The sequence below is a fragment of the Chelonia mydas genome, chromosome 3, assembly GCF_015237465.2.
Source record: "Chelonia mydas isolate rCheMyd1 chromosome 3, rCheMyd1.pri.v2, whole genome shotgun sequence".
Classification (NCBI taxonomy): domain Eukaryota; kingdom Metazoa; phylum Chordata; order Testudines; family Cheloniidae; genus Chelonia; species Chelonia mydas.
Window position 1 is genome coordinate 180,856,052 of NC_057851.1, and position 17,629 is coordinate 180,873,680.

Sequence of the window (17,629 nt, forward strand, 5' to 3'; positions counted from 1 at the left end):
AAGCAATACTGTAATTCATGCACATCAAACTGATCAGAGCAAAGAGGTGAGAGCTTGTAAGCGGGGTCGTCACCCCGCTGAGGCCCTGAAGGAGTTAAAACAGCCCTGGGAGAGGGCTGCCCTGGGGAGCCAATAGTAAAAGCAGCCTTGGAGAGGGCTGTGGCTGTGGGAAGAGGAGTGAGAACAGCTGGGGGAAGCTGAGTGAGTAGCTGACCACAGCTGTTGCCAGCTCAATCAGGGCCCAGCTGGCCCTTATAAGAGGACTGTGGGCCAGAAGTAGGAGTCTCACTCTAGCCCTGGAGTGGGTAGGGATAGCTGTCTGAGAAGATAGTAACTGAAGTAGAGCAATGCTGGGGAAGGGCAAAGGGATCTCCAGCCTGGTAAACCCGCAGCCCTTGGTAGAGGCCCAGAAAAGGTACTGGGGCTGCAGAGGGGTGGCCCAGGGATAGGCAAAGGCAGCAGGTCCTAACCCATTGCCAATGATGAGTGGCTGTTACACTGCAGTCTGCCCCAGTGAGTGAGGGTTAGATGATGACCCTCAGTTGCCACTGAGGCAAGGTGGGTTTAGAGGGTTGGGGGTTCCCCAGGGAGAGGAGACCCAGAGTGTGGGGGTGCTGCTGGGGCAGAGCCCTGAGGTAAAGGGGCACCGGGATCTGGGAGGGACATGGGGCTAGCAGCAGGCAAGACACTGGCCTGCAGAGGGTGCTCTGAAGGCTGGAAAAAGCTAATTCCTGAGATGACCAGCAGGAGGCACCACACCAGAGAGTTGTCACTCGCTACAGAGCTCCATCCCTCTAGGGTTCTCTTTGCTCATGGGTTTACATAAATATGGTGACTCCCACGAGTCCTGTAGAACAGGTAATTACTATTATGTAGTAAGCAAGGAGGGCCAGACTAGCTCATCTTTTCTAAAATCAATTGGTCTACACTGATTTACACCAGCCCAGGATCCTCACTTTTGGTGCAGTTGCTTCACCTTTATTCACAGTGAGTAGTATATTGCTACACAAGTAATTCCACTGAAATCAAATGGTACTATTCTGTGAGAGAAGGGGTAGCACAATTAGGTCCAACATGAAACTATAATGGAAAATATCATGCAGACATCAATAAAAATGAAATATCTTTGATTTTCTGGTATAGCCCCTTTTTTCCATAAACCCCTTATTAGAGACTCTTATATATACGTATATTCAAAGCCACACACAATTTACAATCTGCTTCAAGAACAGCTATTGAGACTTCTTTGAAAAGTCCTGAAGCCCTTCTGCTTTGTGGAACTTCTGAAAGGAGGTGATAAAATCTTCAGATAGTGCTCCAGCTAAGGCTCCTTGTTGCTTCTCTTTGCCAGCTCAATTTTAGCAGAGATTGAAGATGTAAGAATGGATCTGTTTGAAATCAAGATAAGCAATGGGGGGCGGGGGGGAAGGAAACCATGATCCAAATTATCCTCATTGCCTCTCCCTAAATTTGGTCAAGTTAAAAATTTATTCTGATGAACTCTGATGCAAGTCAATCTTTCCACATTTTTGTGGAGGCTCTGTTTTTTTTTTTTTTTTTTTTTTTACTGCTCTCAGTTAATCAGTTCTTTTCAGAGCTGATAAGCCACTAAGAATGCACATACTGTACATACATTGCTTCTGTAGGTGGACAGTTTAGATACAAATGGGTGTCCCTCTTAGAGAGCATTGACTAAATCTTTGATTTATATGCCCTTTAAAGGAAGGGATCATTTTGCTGATAGCATTAGGTGACTCAGGCAGAAAATGAGAAATATAGAGACATAAATGTTTGCTCTGCTCCATGACTACTAGAAAGGCAATAAAAAAACTGGAGTGGCTCATCTAGTTTTAAACAAACAAATCCCACGCCCCCAACCCAATACAAACATCCATTCCCACAGCCTAACACGCCATGACTTCCAATTTGGTACTGAAAAAATGTTCAATTCTTGATATTAAAAAAATGTGAGCTGCATCATGGCTGTAAATAACTGAGGCTTTTACAGTTGTTTCTATTTTTGTGCCAATCCTAAGACTGAAGCCAAACGAGAATCTAAATATAAAGTATACACATATATATCAACCGAAATATAAACTCTACCTGTAGTTCACAACAGTTTGCCACTCTCCAGCTTTGCAAAGGCTGCTTTGCTCCCTCTATAGTTCCCTAACCTCATAACTCTTTTCCCGAAAAAACTCATTTCTCATCTTGGACAGGTGATTTATAGGAATTGGATGAGGTGAATGACCATCCTCAAAGCAGCAGTCCAGGAGGATGTAATTTAGGTAGCTATCTCAAAGGGGGAAGAATGAAGGAGACAACTTCCCAGTACTGGCAGATGCCAAAGCCTTTACAGAAGTCCCCAGTCAAGTACCTTCTCCAAGCACTAATTATGCTTGGTTCACTCCAGCTGAAACAGGTGCTGCAGCGTATGGATAAATACTGACTTGCTGACAGATCTGTCTTCTGTTGCAGGCATGGCAAGCCTGTTTTTCCTATACTTAGAATTAGCTAACCTGTTAGAGGTCTCGGGTGCTGAGGAGCACTACTATTTAGAACAGGGGTGGGCAAACTATGGCCCTCAAGCCACATCCAGCCCTCCCGATGATTTAATCTGACCCTTGAGCTCCCGCTGGGGAGCAGAGTCTGGGGCTTACCCCGCTCCCATGCTCCAACCAGGGAGCAGAGTCATGGGCCACGGCATGCAGACATGCTGCAGCTCCCAGAAGCAGCAGCATGGCAGCCCCCGCAGTTCCCATAGGCCAAGAATTGTGGCCAATGGGAGCTGCAGGGGTAGCTCCTGTGGACAGGGCAGCACAGAGCTGCCGGGCCACACCTCCGCATAGGAGCTGGAGGGGGACATGCCGCTGCTTCTGGCAGCTGTTTGAGATAAGCGTTGCCCGGAGCCTGCACCCCTGAGCCCCTCACATGCTCCAAACCCTGCCCCAGCCCTGATCTCCCTCCGAACCCCTAGATCCCAGCCTGGAGCACCCTCCTGCACTCCAAACCCCTCATCCCCAGCCCCACCCATACATGCCCCAATCCCCTGCCCCAGCCCGGAGCCCCCTCCCACACTCTGAATCCCTCAGTCCCAGCCTGGAGCACCCTCCTACACCCCAAGGCCCTCATCCCCAGCCCCACTCCAGAGCTTGCATCTCCAACCAGAGCCCTCACCCCCTGGCAACCCAACCCCCTGCCTCAGCTCAGAGCCCCCTCTGGCACCCTGAACTCCTCATTTCTGGCCCCACCCCAGAGTCCTCACCCTGCCCTGCACCCCAACCCCAATTTTGTGAGCATTCATGGCCCACCACACAATTTCCATACCCAGATGTACTCCTCAGGCCAAAGAGTTTGCCCACCCCTGAGTTAGAGCTAGCCAGGGGACAACCATTCTGTTTTGTGTCAGCATGTGAGGTTTGAATTTTTTTTTATTTTTTTTTTGTTCCTCATTGGAACAAAAACCAAAACCTCTAGAAAGCTTTCAAAAAAAGAGTTGTGTTGAAATGCCCATTTTTGTACTGAAACCTGAGCTTTTCTGTTTGGGAAGGGGCATGTTTACAAAGCTTGATGGCTTTGAGAGAACTGCTTTTGAGGGTTGGGAGCATCTGCTCTCCCTGATTCACAAGAGTTTTTCATCCCAGATTACTCTCAATGAGCCATAACAGGGACTTGAACCTAACCATCAGGCTATGCGTTGTGAGATAATCTCTCTCTCGCTCTCAAAACAAAGAAAGATTTTGCTGGAACTAATGCATCTCCCCAAAACATTCCAGCTTCAACAGAAGGATCATATTTGAACTAAATGAAATTTTATTGTAAATGGTCTGATTGGCTCTACAAGTAGCACTGGAAATGTCTGACTTGTCATTATCAGTCACTCACCCAGACTTTGGGCCAGAATCTCATGCCCTTACTCACACTGAGTGGTACTTTACTCCTCCAGTAGTCCCATTGATTTCAGTGGCACTATTCATGCAGTGAATGGAAGTACTCCTCTATCTGCGTAAAGGAAAGAGAGTCTGGTCCTTTATAATCAAGACACCTTACTAAAAATACCCGAACAGATTAATCACTAGTGTAACTCCATAAACTCTATTCTTACATAAGAATGAATGCAGATCATTAAGATGGGACAGGGAAAAGCAGCAGAACAGTTGATTCACATATGAATTGGTATTTTCTGCAGAAAATAAGGTGATTTCTGCATTCTAACACTGCTAGGATTTTTCTGTTCAGAAGACTCTGTGGCCTGGTAGCTATAATAAATCCAGGCATGTTGACTAGAGGACTTGCTGTGGGTCCTGGACATTCCACAGTGCTAAGTCTCCATGTATGATCAGCATCACCATGAAGGTTAATGGCTCTCCTTTGGTCAAAGCTGACAGTTTCACCAAAATTAGGCATATAGAATAGACATACTCTGCATGGTTAACACATCTATTTTAGATATTTATAGCATGCCAATCACCATGGAATCCAAGCTCATTTTAGGAGTGAACTTGATTAATATCCATTATTTGTCAGTGAACAACATGTTCATTACACGGCAATCCTTTATCCTGAAACATGCGGTTCAAATATTGTTTGAGCTATCAACAGGAAACAGAATAGTTTATCATACAATGAGAATTATCATAAATACAATGAAGCCAACAAAAGTTATATTGGCTTGGACTGGTACCATACGTCTCCACCTAACATCTGGCATCCTGTCTTCCAACAAACTGATCACCAAGGTACAGCAAATGCTGTGCTTGTCACTGTTCAGGGATATATAGAATGCTCCCTGCCACCATCTGTGTAGCACAATCTCCATCCAGTTGATAAAATCAGCAGCTCACAGTAGTAAACAAAATTGGAGAGAGCCTCTCCCACGATCATAAACGCCTACATAATTACCAGAACAGATGAATGGCTACCTGACTTTAGGCTCCCACACTGCCACTGGAGGTAGTTTAGTAAGTTCAGGTGTGGCCTGATTTGTTGTGCCAAGGTCAACCATGCCTAGGATGTCCAGGACAGCCCACTGTCCATTGGTGATGCTTTCGAGGATGCTGCACACATGCTGGATGGTTGCTCTTTTTGTGCTGGGCTCCCTGGAAGTCTTCTCAAGCTAACTCAGAGCCCCTGGCCTGGATGAAGACCATTTAACTGTTTTTAAAAAATGAAACAAAAACAAACAAAAAACCTGCACACCTTTCCTTGCCCACACAAAAATCACTGTAACGAGAGAGAGAATGTTTCCTTTGAGCCCTATTTAATTGGAGTGATAATAACTAAGGCTTGACAGGTGGAGAGAGACAAATTTAATCCCAAATATTTTTTTAAAACTCTCTAAAATAGTTTTTGTATATAGTGTTATGGTATAAAGTTTTCATTGTCACTTATTTGGGATGACCTGATTCCCCACAGAAAGCAACTCATCCAACCCAAACTAATGATGATGAAACTGTTATGCTACCCCACAGCACCATGTAGTCTGTCAATGTTTATGTGAACAAGGTAGATAGGTTCCACAAAGAAGTTGACCACGCAGTCAGTTTAGAGAAGGTGTCATAAGAGTTCTTTAGCCAACTTCTGCTTTTAGTTTACACCTTTGCAGCCCCATTAAAGTCAGGGGATTTCACAGGTGTAACCAAAAGCAGAAGTTGGCTGCTTGAGGCTAACTATTTCTAATATGTTTTGTGATGATACAACAGTCAGAATGTTGGACTGCAACATACAGCATGTGGGTAATGAAGTTCTATTCATTTTCTAGGAGTTTGGCACCAGAGATGACTAAAGGAAAGTGGAACACATATTGCCAAAAACAATCAAATTCATGTGGGAAATATTCCTGGTAAAAACTTCAACCGAATGTCTATTCTAACACTAGCTGCATGATGAAATAATTGCATATGTCTGAATTCTTTTCTACTGAGTTTTCTCTGACTTCAGCTTTCAAACTAGTAGTATTCTACCTAAATATGTTTACTTAGTAGATGAATTATTAGCATGGATAACTCTCCTAAAAGTGAACTAATTATTTTCAGTTATGTGCGTTCAACTTGCACTCATAAAATTAACATGCAAGTTTTCAATGTCATTATCAGAGACACTTTTTTGGTATTCACAAAGAAATGTTCTTTACATTAGGCTTTCTGAATTTTGTATATTGCTGTAAGAACTAAAACCACACTGTCTTATTAATGATAAATCCTGTGAAAGAAGGAGAAAATTGTTTAATTTTTAAATCCATCATGATCAGTCTTCTTTATACATCAACACATCTCTGAAAATACAGAGATGAGGTATTTTTGACAGAAAGGACAAACTGTCTCTTTGGCAAATGCCTGTGCAGGAAGTCAACCATTGGCAAAGTATTGTCAAGTATAGACATTCATTTCATCCATCAGCCAGCATCAATCAGCCCAAGCTAATCAGGCTTAAAAATAGGAAATGTAAAACTTTGGGTAAAAATGTTTAAAAAAGCACCATTAACAATTACCATTCCAAGATGCCATTCACTTTTTTTCATGGCATACAATATATATCACTTACTCCAGATTGCATTAGCAGCAACTTAAATTCCATTCTTGCATCCATAAAGTAACGAGAGTTAGAATATGAAGTTCGAGGAGACAAACCCAGGGACAGCCTTAGGGAAAATGGCGAACATACATTTTGGCACCCTGGCCCCTGCTGCCTCCCCATCTCCAATGCTTCTGGCACCCGTTGCCTCCCTGAGCTCCTCACCCTTCCGCTCTGGCTCACGCTGCCTCCCCAGTTTACCTCCTCCCCATTGCCCCAAGCTCCCTTCTACGGCCTTGCACCCCATGCCTACCCTGCTCCTTGCCTAATGACCACAGTGCCCCCGGATTATGGCACCCTGGTTCATAGAATCATAGACGATTAGGATTGGAAGAGACCTCAGGAGTCCAACCCCCTGCTCAAAGCAGGACCAACACCAACTAAATCATCCCAGCCAAGGCTTTGTCAAACCTCTAAGTATGGAGATTCCACCACCTCCCTAGGTAACCCATTCCAGTGCTTCACCACCCTCCAAGTGAAATAGTGTTTCCTAGTATGTTGGTTGCCTAAATCGCCCACCTGTAACGTTGGCCCTGGACAAACCCCCCTGTACTCCTTAGCAAGGTAAAACTCGTATTGAAGTCAATGGGAGTGGCAATTTTGCCTGTATAGGGGTATAAGTATTGGGCCATAAGAATGTAACACTGTAAGGACTCAATTCTGAAAGCAAGTCTGCTTACGTAGTGTCCCATTGATGTCCATGGGTAGTTTGGGTCCAGCCTAAGGTCAATGGGGAGTATGGGTCTGCTTATAGGATTGGCCCCTTCAGAGACTATTTGAAAAACAACCAGTATTCTCTTCCTCCACAAATACCTAAGTGTCTTTATTAGGTGTAGCAGAATGGTTAACTACTGACTGGTGCAATAGACAGCTGGAAAGAAATATTGTGAGTGTTTTTAATCCTAATTCTATGCACTTTTTTTTCTGCCTGTTTTCAGTAGCTGATTTTTACCATCTCACACTTCACCTCCAGTTCTGTCCTCCCCACGTTTTTTGGAATATGGTTTTGGTTAACGGATGACTAAATACTTCTGCAGCTATTATGAACTGCAGGAAATAGAAGTCACTTGTCACATCTGGCATTATGCAAGTCTCTTTAATTGTTAAGAAGTGGTTGGTTGCCTAGGTAGTTACATTTATTTAAAGGTAAGTCAACTTTCTATATATTCCTGTGTAAAATGTACGGTCTATTACTTATCCATTAGCAATACATCTGCTGTGTGCATTTAAAATTATTTCTAATTTGTCATCACAGCTACCTGTACTTTAGATCAATTATTCTGTCATCTGCCATTGTTTCGGTTAATTAAAGTGACCCAGGGAAGATAGAACATCCATGAATATGTAATGGAACCCTGCTAATTCCTGAATAAGAATAAGAAATGTAAAGTCATTACTCATCCACCAAAAGCAGGTATGAAATTCATTAACATAATCTTCCAACTATACAGCCTGCAACTCAGCAATAACTTCTAGAACTATCTCTTAACTATCACAAATTGAGAGGTTTATATTTATTGTTCTCTTCCATGATCAGACAGCTCTTTAGGATTATACATTTGGTACTATTAAATTAGCATACAGAATAGCATATAGTGTTTACTGCAGTGCTTTGTCACTTCCATTAAACACAACTGGGTCAGATTCTCAGCCGGTGTAAATTGATCTCACTCCCTTGAAGTCAATGGAGTGTGGCTGATTACACCAGTTGAGTATCTGGTCCCTTGTGTTCATAACTTTCTAAGTTATTCCTCTTTTGGACCTAATCTTCTTGCACTCAGCTCAAAGGGTAAAGTTTGAGCCAGATCGCATTAGTCATTTTAAGTTTTTGGGAAGGGGAATATTCTGTATGCATTAAACACACCATAATTAAGGGTTTTTTTTTGGCTTTTCAACAAGTAACAAATGATTGAAGATTTTTTTTGTTCAGATTCCCCAAATGATTCATCCTCAGTGTGATTTAATTGCTGCTGTTGTAAGTATGAAATGAAATCAAGCAAATCAATCCACACAACCCACATAATATATAATATATGTGCAGTTGCAAATTCTAAGATTGCAGTACTGCAATGTCCTACAACAGTATGGAGCTGTGAATAGTGTCCCATGCAACTATGGCTCTAATACATGGAACATGGAAAGAAACCCAAGGGATTGCCAGAGGGATCTTGGATGGAATTGGGAACTGCCAGAGACCTTTCCCATGACATCCGGTGGTATTAGCATAGTTCTTCATCCAGTTCTCTGGAGAGTTGAGAGGTAGCAGAACCTTCACTTGGCCTTCCTGAACTAGATGGGGAGCAAGTCCCAGATTTTCTACCCAGCTGGCCAGAGTGGGGGTTGTCAATGAGAACCAGCTTTTCCATGCTAGTTGTTAATGGGACAGTTGCAGTTTCATCTGCCTGCCTAAGATTTGTAGATCATGGCCATTATTACTGCGGCACCTGCCTGCATAGAAAAAACTGACATAAAAATAAAGTGAAATTGACTTTCCTCCCAATTCTCTGTGCTGTTCACAGCTATGATTTAACAGCATACCACTTCTCTCTACCAGCTGAAGGATCTGTGCACATCTGCTGCTCCAGTGTCCCAGACTGCATAGTGCAAATTGCAGTAGGAGACTTCAAAACAGCCAGCACAGCATACAGCAGCAGGACTTCAAGAGAAGTGAGAATCACACTTACAGTGGACAGCCTGGCAGCTACTGAGGGTTACATTTAAAGACCTTTCATAAATGAGCACCCATGAACTTACATGTAATGACAGCATTCCACTGTGTTAGTACAAGAGCACCCTCCCATGGTGGTAATGATATTTTAGATGTTATACACCTCAAATGATCCATAATAAAGTTGTACCTGATGTAACTACCTCTTCCAATACCACTGCCACTGGGGAGGGTCCTGAACCTTCTTCTCAACTCCTCGCCTCCCTATGAAAGGGAGATCTAGGGGCCCACTCTATCAAGCCTCATGCAACTACTTTCCTCGTACCCCATTGGCCATTTCACCTTCTGCACTCCTTGCTTACTGTGCCCGTACTCTACACACCCCTCACTGGAGAGGTCTGAAGGGGTCAGTAATGTACTTCTATCTATCTGGGAGAATCTGAGTGGCTAGAGGATTTTTTTTCAGTAATCTTTGGAATGGTCATTGTCTGGCAGTGTCCTTCCCTCTCCCCACAGTCACGCCCTAGGCAAGGTCACTGCTTGTGTCCTCCTTCTAGCATATTTTAGGGATCAAGAGCACCAGTGATGATTCCCAGAAAGTGCCAAGAAATTCTTCAGTATACTTTTGCCATTATAAAAATACTAAACAATTAATTGTCTTCTTACAGTTAACATGGAGATCACTTTGCTAATAATATACCTGGTCAATATTTTATCCGAAAGTTTTTTCCCTCTAAATATTGCCTTTTTTTAAAAAATGAAAATTTTAGTAAAAAACTGATTATTTTCCAAAATATTTCATTTAGAATAATTGTGACTTTATCAACTTTTTTATGGAAGTCATTACTGAAACTTACCAAAAAGAAAGAGAACAAAACAAGGAAACACCAACAGGTTTTGATAAATGAAAAATTCTGTTCGTTTCCATAACAGTTTTGATACATATTTTTTTTTTTAAAAAAAGGGTCCATTTTGTACCATACAAAAGGGTCACAATGTTGAAATGTGGACATTTTCAAAAAATTTGTTCTTAAAGTTGCCAAGCAGCTTTACTAATAGGCCATTTTAGAGACTAGTGTGCTTACACGCCAGTTGTAGACTTTGATATTCTTATTACTACTGATTGCCCTTTATCTGTTGATTGGGTAATGCTAACAATTATGATTCTTCAGATTTCCTAATTCACTTGGCTATACCTTAGTTAAAATTAGTTGCTACACAAATCTATTGTTCCTTACATTGATTTGAATTTTAGTTCTCTAAAAGATAGCTCAGTGAAGGCATTACTGAAGTGAGGACATGGCTGTGATTTTCAAAATGACTAGTAATATTGAGGTATCTCAACTCTTTCTGAAACACAGTAAGTTACTCCATATGTCAAAAAGTTCTCAAAAATATTCTAACTGATTGAGAAAGAGTCACCTTTTCCACCAAGAAAAAAGTCTTTGGAGCTATTTGCACTGACAAGGCAAATTAGGCCCAATCCTGCAATGACCTAAGTGTGGACAGACCCAGGAGTGCAGCTGCACTGAGCTCACTGCAGAATCAACAAGATCTCACAGCAGAATATCAGACGAATACATCAATTTGTTCTATTCAGCAACAACTCATTTTGAATTTGCAACCAAATCAGTGCACCTCATCACACCTGGGCATTTAGGGATTTGGGGCAAAAATCGGGGATTGGTCCTGCTTTTGGTCTTAGGCATTGGTCCTGGACATGTCTACACTACAATTAGACATCACCATCTCGTCCATGCCAGCTGACTCAGGCTCAGGGGACTCAGGCTAAGGTGGCTGTTTAACTGAAGAGTAGAGTAAGGGCTCCAGCTGCAGGTTCATGCTGCTTTTGCTGTCTGTGGGTGCTGTTTCTTAGTAGTTGTAGTAGTATTGAGTTGTCGGCTTGAGCCCCATACCTCATTGTGCTAGGTGCTGTACAGACAATTAACAACAATGACAATACAAGACAAGAGACAACAGGTGGAGACAGATGGTGGAGCACAAGGAAACAATAAAATAATATTACTCAACATGATACCATCCATCATGGGCACGGAGTGAGGCAGAGATCCTGTGGAAAAAATAGTATGTGATCTTGTATTTACAGGCTGTACATAATGCACACTAATCAAGGTGAGGAATTATGGTTGCGTGGGCAAGTCTGATTCTTCCCAAATTTTGAGAGGTTGACTTTTCACCCTTAATGTTCTTAGAATCTAGGATTTTTAATGTAATATACATATATGTATACACACTCATTTTCTTTAATGAGGCTTTATTTTATTTCATTTTGGTAAACTGCAGAGAAAGCAAAGTTTTGAATGGGACTCACAGGAGGAACTAGCATCAGAAGATTCAAAGCAGAAAAAACTGCAATTCTAGTAATAGACATCAGGTAGTAAGCATTTTATGGATAGCTTGCAATATTACTTAGAATTTGTCCTTCAAGCCGGAAAGATTTTAAGCATGTGGCTGTAGTGTTCTGTGCAATCCATTACTGTAACTGTTTCCAGCAAGAAGGATCCTTTTTCTTCTGAAGAAAATAAAGCATCAAATAGCATGAGCTAGCAAGATTACAAGAGCAAATCTCAGAGTTGCTGATTATCTTTCTTCCTGCTTTACACTGGACAGAAGCCTTTGTATGCTAGTAATTCTAGTCTCTAAAATGAAACATCAGCTCCCCCTTCTGTGATTGTGGGGAATTGCATGTATTGGCTATCAAATACTTCTAAAAGGAAGAGTAGTTAGCTATTTCTTGGCTGACAGTGTTATGGGATGGAGTGAACTCTTGCACAAAATACCAAGCAAAAATGTTTCAATTGGCCATAATTATTTTATTGACTGTACTTATCTTATTATACTTGAAGGGACTGACTCTGGTCTTGCCTCACATGTGCGCAAGTACGGAATAAATCCATTGACGTCTATGGGTTACCTAGGGAGGTGGTGGAATCTCCATCCTTAGAGTTTTTAAGGCCCAGCTTGACAAAGCCCTGGCTGGGATGATTTAGTTGGTGTTGGTCCTGCTTTGAGCAGGGGGTTGGACTAGATGACCTCCTGAGGTCCCTTCTAACCCAAAAGGACCAAGGGAAATTAAATAGGGCCAGGATGTGTCAATAGGGAGAAAAAATAAGATGGGGGACAGCAACAGGGAAGGGAAAAAATGGAAGATGACTTAAACATCAGGGAAAGAAAGCATTAGTAGCATGTGGAAGATACAGATCTAGGAATCAGTCATAACTCCATAATTCAAAGTTTGTCTGATTTTAACATTATATGATTCTTTCAAGGGAACCTGGTCAAAACATAGAAATTTTAAGCTTCCCTCCCAGGTTTTACATTGTCAGCAAAACTCTGACAGAGTTATAGTTTTGTTACTCACAATTACCAGTCTGATCTATATTTATAACATGGCCATTGTCTGCAACAGTGCTGATTAAATAGGTGTGCAACAACTGGAATAATTGCAAAAGTGAAGGCTCATTAGTCAACTGTGACTAAATGGAGCTTTTTAATAGTAAAATACAATTAAAGGTGTACTTAAGATAAATACACTCACCCTGACTCAACTGCTTTCAAAGATTTTAAGGCCATAAGGGACCATTATGATGGTCTAGCTTGAATTCCTGGCCAACACAGGCCATAGAATTTCACCAAATAATTTCTGAATAAAACCCAATAGCTTGTGATTAAGCTAGAGCATTAAAAAAAAAGCAAGTATTTTTGAAGATTTGGCTATATGTGACGTACTCAGAGTCACACAGGAAGACTGTGGCAAAGGTGAGACTAAAATTCAGACCATCTGACTCCCACCCTGTTAACCACAGTCCCATCAAGCCTCTCCATTAAAGACTGCACAGAAAATGTGCTTCTACTCTATACAGATTGTTTAGCTTTTCCTTTATATGCACCATTGAGAAGAATTCACATTTGAAATGGAAAACATTTTTTAAATAGTATCCTTTCTGGGCATTGACTCCTTCTACAGACCACCCCCCGCTAGCAATGATGCAAGTGGTCTCCTGTTGTACCTTTTCACCTACAAGACAATACTTTTAAGCCAAAAGTTAACTCAGCAGATGCATAACTCCCCCGCTTGAGCTTTGTGAAATAAAAACTGAAATCTAAAAACATTTTAGCTACAATAGAAAAGCTGTTGAAAGAAGTGGACTTACAGAATGTAGGCTGAAACTTTGGGTTGCTTGTTTTCCTGAAGTGCTGAGTTTTGATTATTCCTCTGGGAATAAACAGACCCATCTATGTGTTTGAAAAAAAAAAAGATGTCTGAAGAAGATCCATCTCCTTATAACGTTTCACAGCTCGGCTTTGCTCCCAGGCACATAAGGAGGATAGAAGATTATGGGCTATGCGTTGCTGAGGAATGAGAAATGTATTAAGTTATTATATGATGCCTGCATGTGAAAGGACATGAGAATGTATACGTTAAGTACTCTGTAGCGTTGTTATGTAGCCATGTTGGTCCCAAGATATTAGAGAGACAAGTTGGGTGAGGAAATATCTTTTATTAGACCACCCGCTGTTGGAGAAAGAGACAAGCTTTATATCTACACAAAACTCGTCTTCTGCCCGGTTCTGAAGAAGAGCTCTGTGTAGCTCGGAAACTTGTCTCTTTCTCCAGCAGAAGTTGATTCAATAAAAGATATGACCTCATGTTAAGTATTGTTAGGGTGTTCAGAACATGGGAGTATTGCCTATTAATTGAATGATCACTATCTTGGCTTGGCCCAGGGGATGAGGCACTAGTCTGAGGCTCAGGAAATCTGGGCTCAAGTCCCAGCTCAGCCACAGACTTCCCATGTGACCTTTGGCAAGTCACTTAAGCTATTCTGTTGCCCCTCTGTGAAAGTGTGATAATACTTCTCTATCTCACGTGGTAAAGATGAAAATCCACTAGTGATTGTGAGCTCCTGAGATACAATGATTTGGAGAGCCATTTAAACACATTTTATTCATGAAAATGCATATATATATATATATATATATATATATATATATATATATATATGACATTAAATAAAGAATTCCTGTTTAAGTATAGAATACTCTTCATCTAACACACCTATTTAGTTGCTTAGATGATTTATGTTGGGGAAAATGATACATATGTAAGTTTTAAAAGGTTGGAGCCCTCAGAGTGTAATTGCTTTGAATTGCCTTATGATTTTTAATTTCCTTTCAGTCAGCTGGTGCACAACATTGCCATGTAGATATACACACCAGAGCGAAATGGAAATATGATTATCTTATTGTCATCATATTAGTTCAGTGGGGTGTGTGTGATTTAATTTCAGTCATTTATTTGTGGTGGGGTTACAGATGCAGTAATTTTTAAAAAAGAAACATGTTCTGGCTCAAACAGGATACGACCATTACCATAAAATGATTTGGCAATTTTCACAGCATTATGATATCACCACGCCAGAACTTAAATTCTCAGAGTATGTCCTGGAGCCCTCTACACTCCCCTCTCCCCAAACATGCTATAAAAGCTCCGGGGGGGTTGAAAATATTTACCAGAGCTCCACACCAGACAGCTCTGGATGAATTTAAGACCTGCATCACTCTCATGTAACTGCTCAATTTAGGACACCCCGCCTATACCCTACCAAGGGATCAAAGCGTGACCCAATACATTTAGGCACTCCCACCCTTTCCCTTCCGAGGGCTCAGGGTGTAAGGCACCTTCCCTTTCCATAAGGGCTCCGGGCTCTACGGATCTGCAGAACCTTTTCCTAGTGAAAGAGCCTTACACAGCTGTGCTCTACACATCTGTTTATTAGCAACACACACAGAATACGTATACCCAGCAAATCTCTTTTGGTCACCACTCCCAATATACAGACAAATTTCACCCGATGGCCAATCAGGATCCACTCATCTGGGGGTTCCTGCTATGCCTCTGCATGTCACAGTCATGCAGGGGGGTCAGAGTTCCAGCAGCTTGATGTTGAACTGCAGTCCAGAAATGGTTCCCAAAGAGCATTGTTTTTCATTTACATTATATAGGTAAAACTAGCTCCTTCCTTCAAATTTACTAAACCTATCACATTATCCATTATAACAAAAATTTTAACCAATTACACACTGGCACCTATGTGTCCTCCTTCCTGCCCAAGTTTTTTACATTTTATCTTTCATGTCCAAATTGTAACTTAGTTGTGACCTTCTGTTTGTGCAGATGATCAGCATAAAAACACTGGTTAGAGCTTATTTTACCATTTATTGAACCTCTCTCTGTATCCTCCATAATTTCATAGAATATCAGGGTTGGAAGGGACCTCAGGAGGTCATCTAGTCCAACCCCCTGCTCAAAGCAGGGCCAAGCCCCAATTTTTGCCCCAGATCCCTAAAAGGCCCCCTCACAACGCTGGGTTTAGCAGGCCAATGCTCAAACCACTGAGCTAGCCCTCCCCCGTAAAAACAGTGCTCTAGGTGAGGCTTGAACTCACAACCTCAGCATGTCTCCACACAGCACTGCCCTATAAATACTATGCTCTAACCAATTGCGCTACTGGAGCACCCAAATTTCCCAGCGCCTGGGTGTTTCTGCTTTTCCACCGTGGTGGTTATAACTCTTGTTAGGGACGTTCCTGAGGTGGGGGAGCTTTATCAGCAGCAGAACGTTCTTTTTTTCAGTTTTAGTGGTGAACACCCTGAGTTACACCCATGGCTGGTTTAACATGGGGTGGGAAGGGGTTCTCAGGTCTCAGACCTACACTCCTGTTAACCCAAAGCAAACTGAAATTCATATGATCTGAATCTCAAACTTGCCATATCATGAAAGGGATAGATCTGATTGCCCAACTGACATCTAAACTGGCAAACTTTGCACACATTTTCTACGTGCTTATATGGCCCCTAACAACATAATATCTGAGCCCCTAACAAACAGTAATGAATTTAATCTCACAGCACACTGTGATTGAGGGAAGTCTTATTAACATCACCTTACCAAGGGAGGAACTAAGGCACTGAGTGACTTGCCCAAGTAAACACGGCAAGTTTACAGTACAGCCAGGAATTGAACAGAGGAATCCTGAATCCCTATCCAGTGCCTTAAACATGAACCCACCCTTATTCCCCCTGTTCCCCAAAGACAGACACACAAACTGGCATTTGGGCACAAAAATGCAGAAGTTGTGTGCGTGTGCCTGTGCCTAGCAGCACCATGTCTGCATACAGGGCTCAGGTGAAGGAGGTAACCTGGTCAGTAATTTTGTGTTATATGTCTGAACTTCTATGCACTTGCTGCATGAATAAAGGGCACTTCTGTTCCTGAGCACACCGATCACAGGAGGTGGGACTGCAGATGGGTTAGGGAACATGCCCAAATATCATCCTCTACAGATATTGATTGGGCATTGTTAGCACACACAAAACAGATACTAAAAGAGATTCTAAAAGGGTGATGATTCATCTCTATATATTGGAATTAGGAACAAAATATAAGTTGCCTACGAAGTGGCTTGGTTTGAGCTGCGGCCCTTTTAATTTGAGATGTGACTTGAAAATCAGCCAGTAACAGAGATATGTGACTGAAGTGAAAACCGGTCAAAGCATCTTCCTGTGAATCAGTCATACTTTGCTGAATATGTCCCTAAAGTGACAGCAACACATTTGCTGCATATCTGCTCCCATGCAAATGGGCAACAAAGGATTTTGTGCTCCAGAGGGTTTGATCTAGCAGCATAGCTCTTTGTAACATATTTCTGGACTATCTAGATATTTTATCAATATCAGTCTGTGTTTAGGTATACTTGAGCTGGTAAAATAATACAAAAAATGATTTAAGAGTGTTTCCAGCTGTAAGAGTTGTGAGTTAGTTTGCTGTCATTTGGGGGAACATGTTACCATTTTTCACATGTAATCAAATGACCACTTGGTATTGGTGAAAATGTTTGCAAAGCCAAAATGTTTCACCATCAACACAGGAAAGACCATCTCTGGAGCCTGACAGTCAAAAAAATCCCATAGACTTCAATGGACAAAGACTGCAGGGTAGGACCTGTGAAAATTACATGATATTATCACTAATATTGTCATTTTTTATTCCCTCATAGTAACTGTTGAGCCTGGGGTAAAAATTTCTAAAGTCCCTGATTTAAAGCCCATTGATGTGAACAGAAAGACTTTTTTGATCAAGTTCTAAATGTCTTCATCTGTAGAACCCATTCAAACAGTGGCACTAAGAATCTATCTGATGCGCTTCATGCCCATGCCTGAATTTTATCACTGTCAAATTTATTTTCAAGGGGAAGAAATAGCAAAACTAACATCAGAACACATTTTTATCAGTGTGAAGAGGGATTAGTTTTCTAAAATTTCTTTGCTTTGTTGTCAGCTCAATAAATCTTGTTATAAATGTTC

The 17,629-nt window shown here is 41.7% G+C and overlaps 1 long non-coding RNA gene across 1 annotated transcript; it reads left to right on the forward strand.

The window, feature by feature from the left end:
* Positions 1 to 364: 364 nt before the first annotated feature.
* On the forward strand, positions 365 to 10,196 carry LOC122464860. The gene is made up of 3 exons (XR_006289254.1): positions 365 to 415; positions 7,829 to 7,987; positions 9,128 to 10,196. It is a non-coding gene; the product is annotated as an uncharacterized LOC122464860 (long non-coding RNA).
* The last annotated feature ends 7,433 nt before the right edge of the window (positions 10,197 to 17,629 follow it).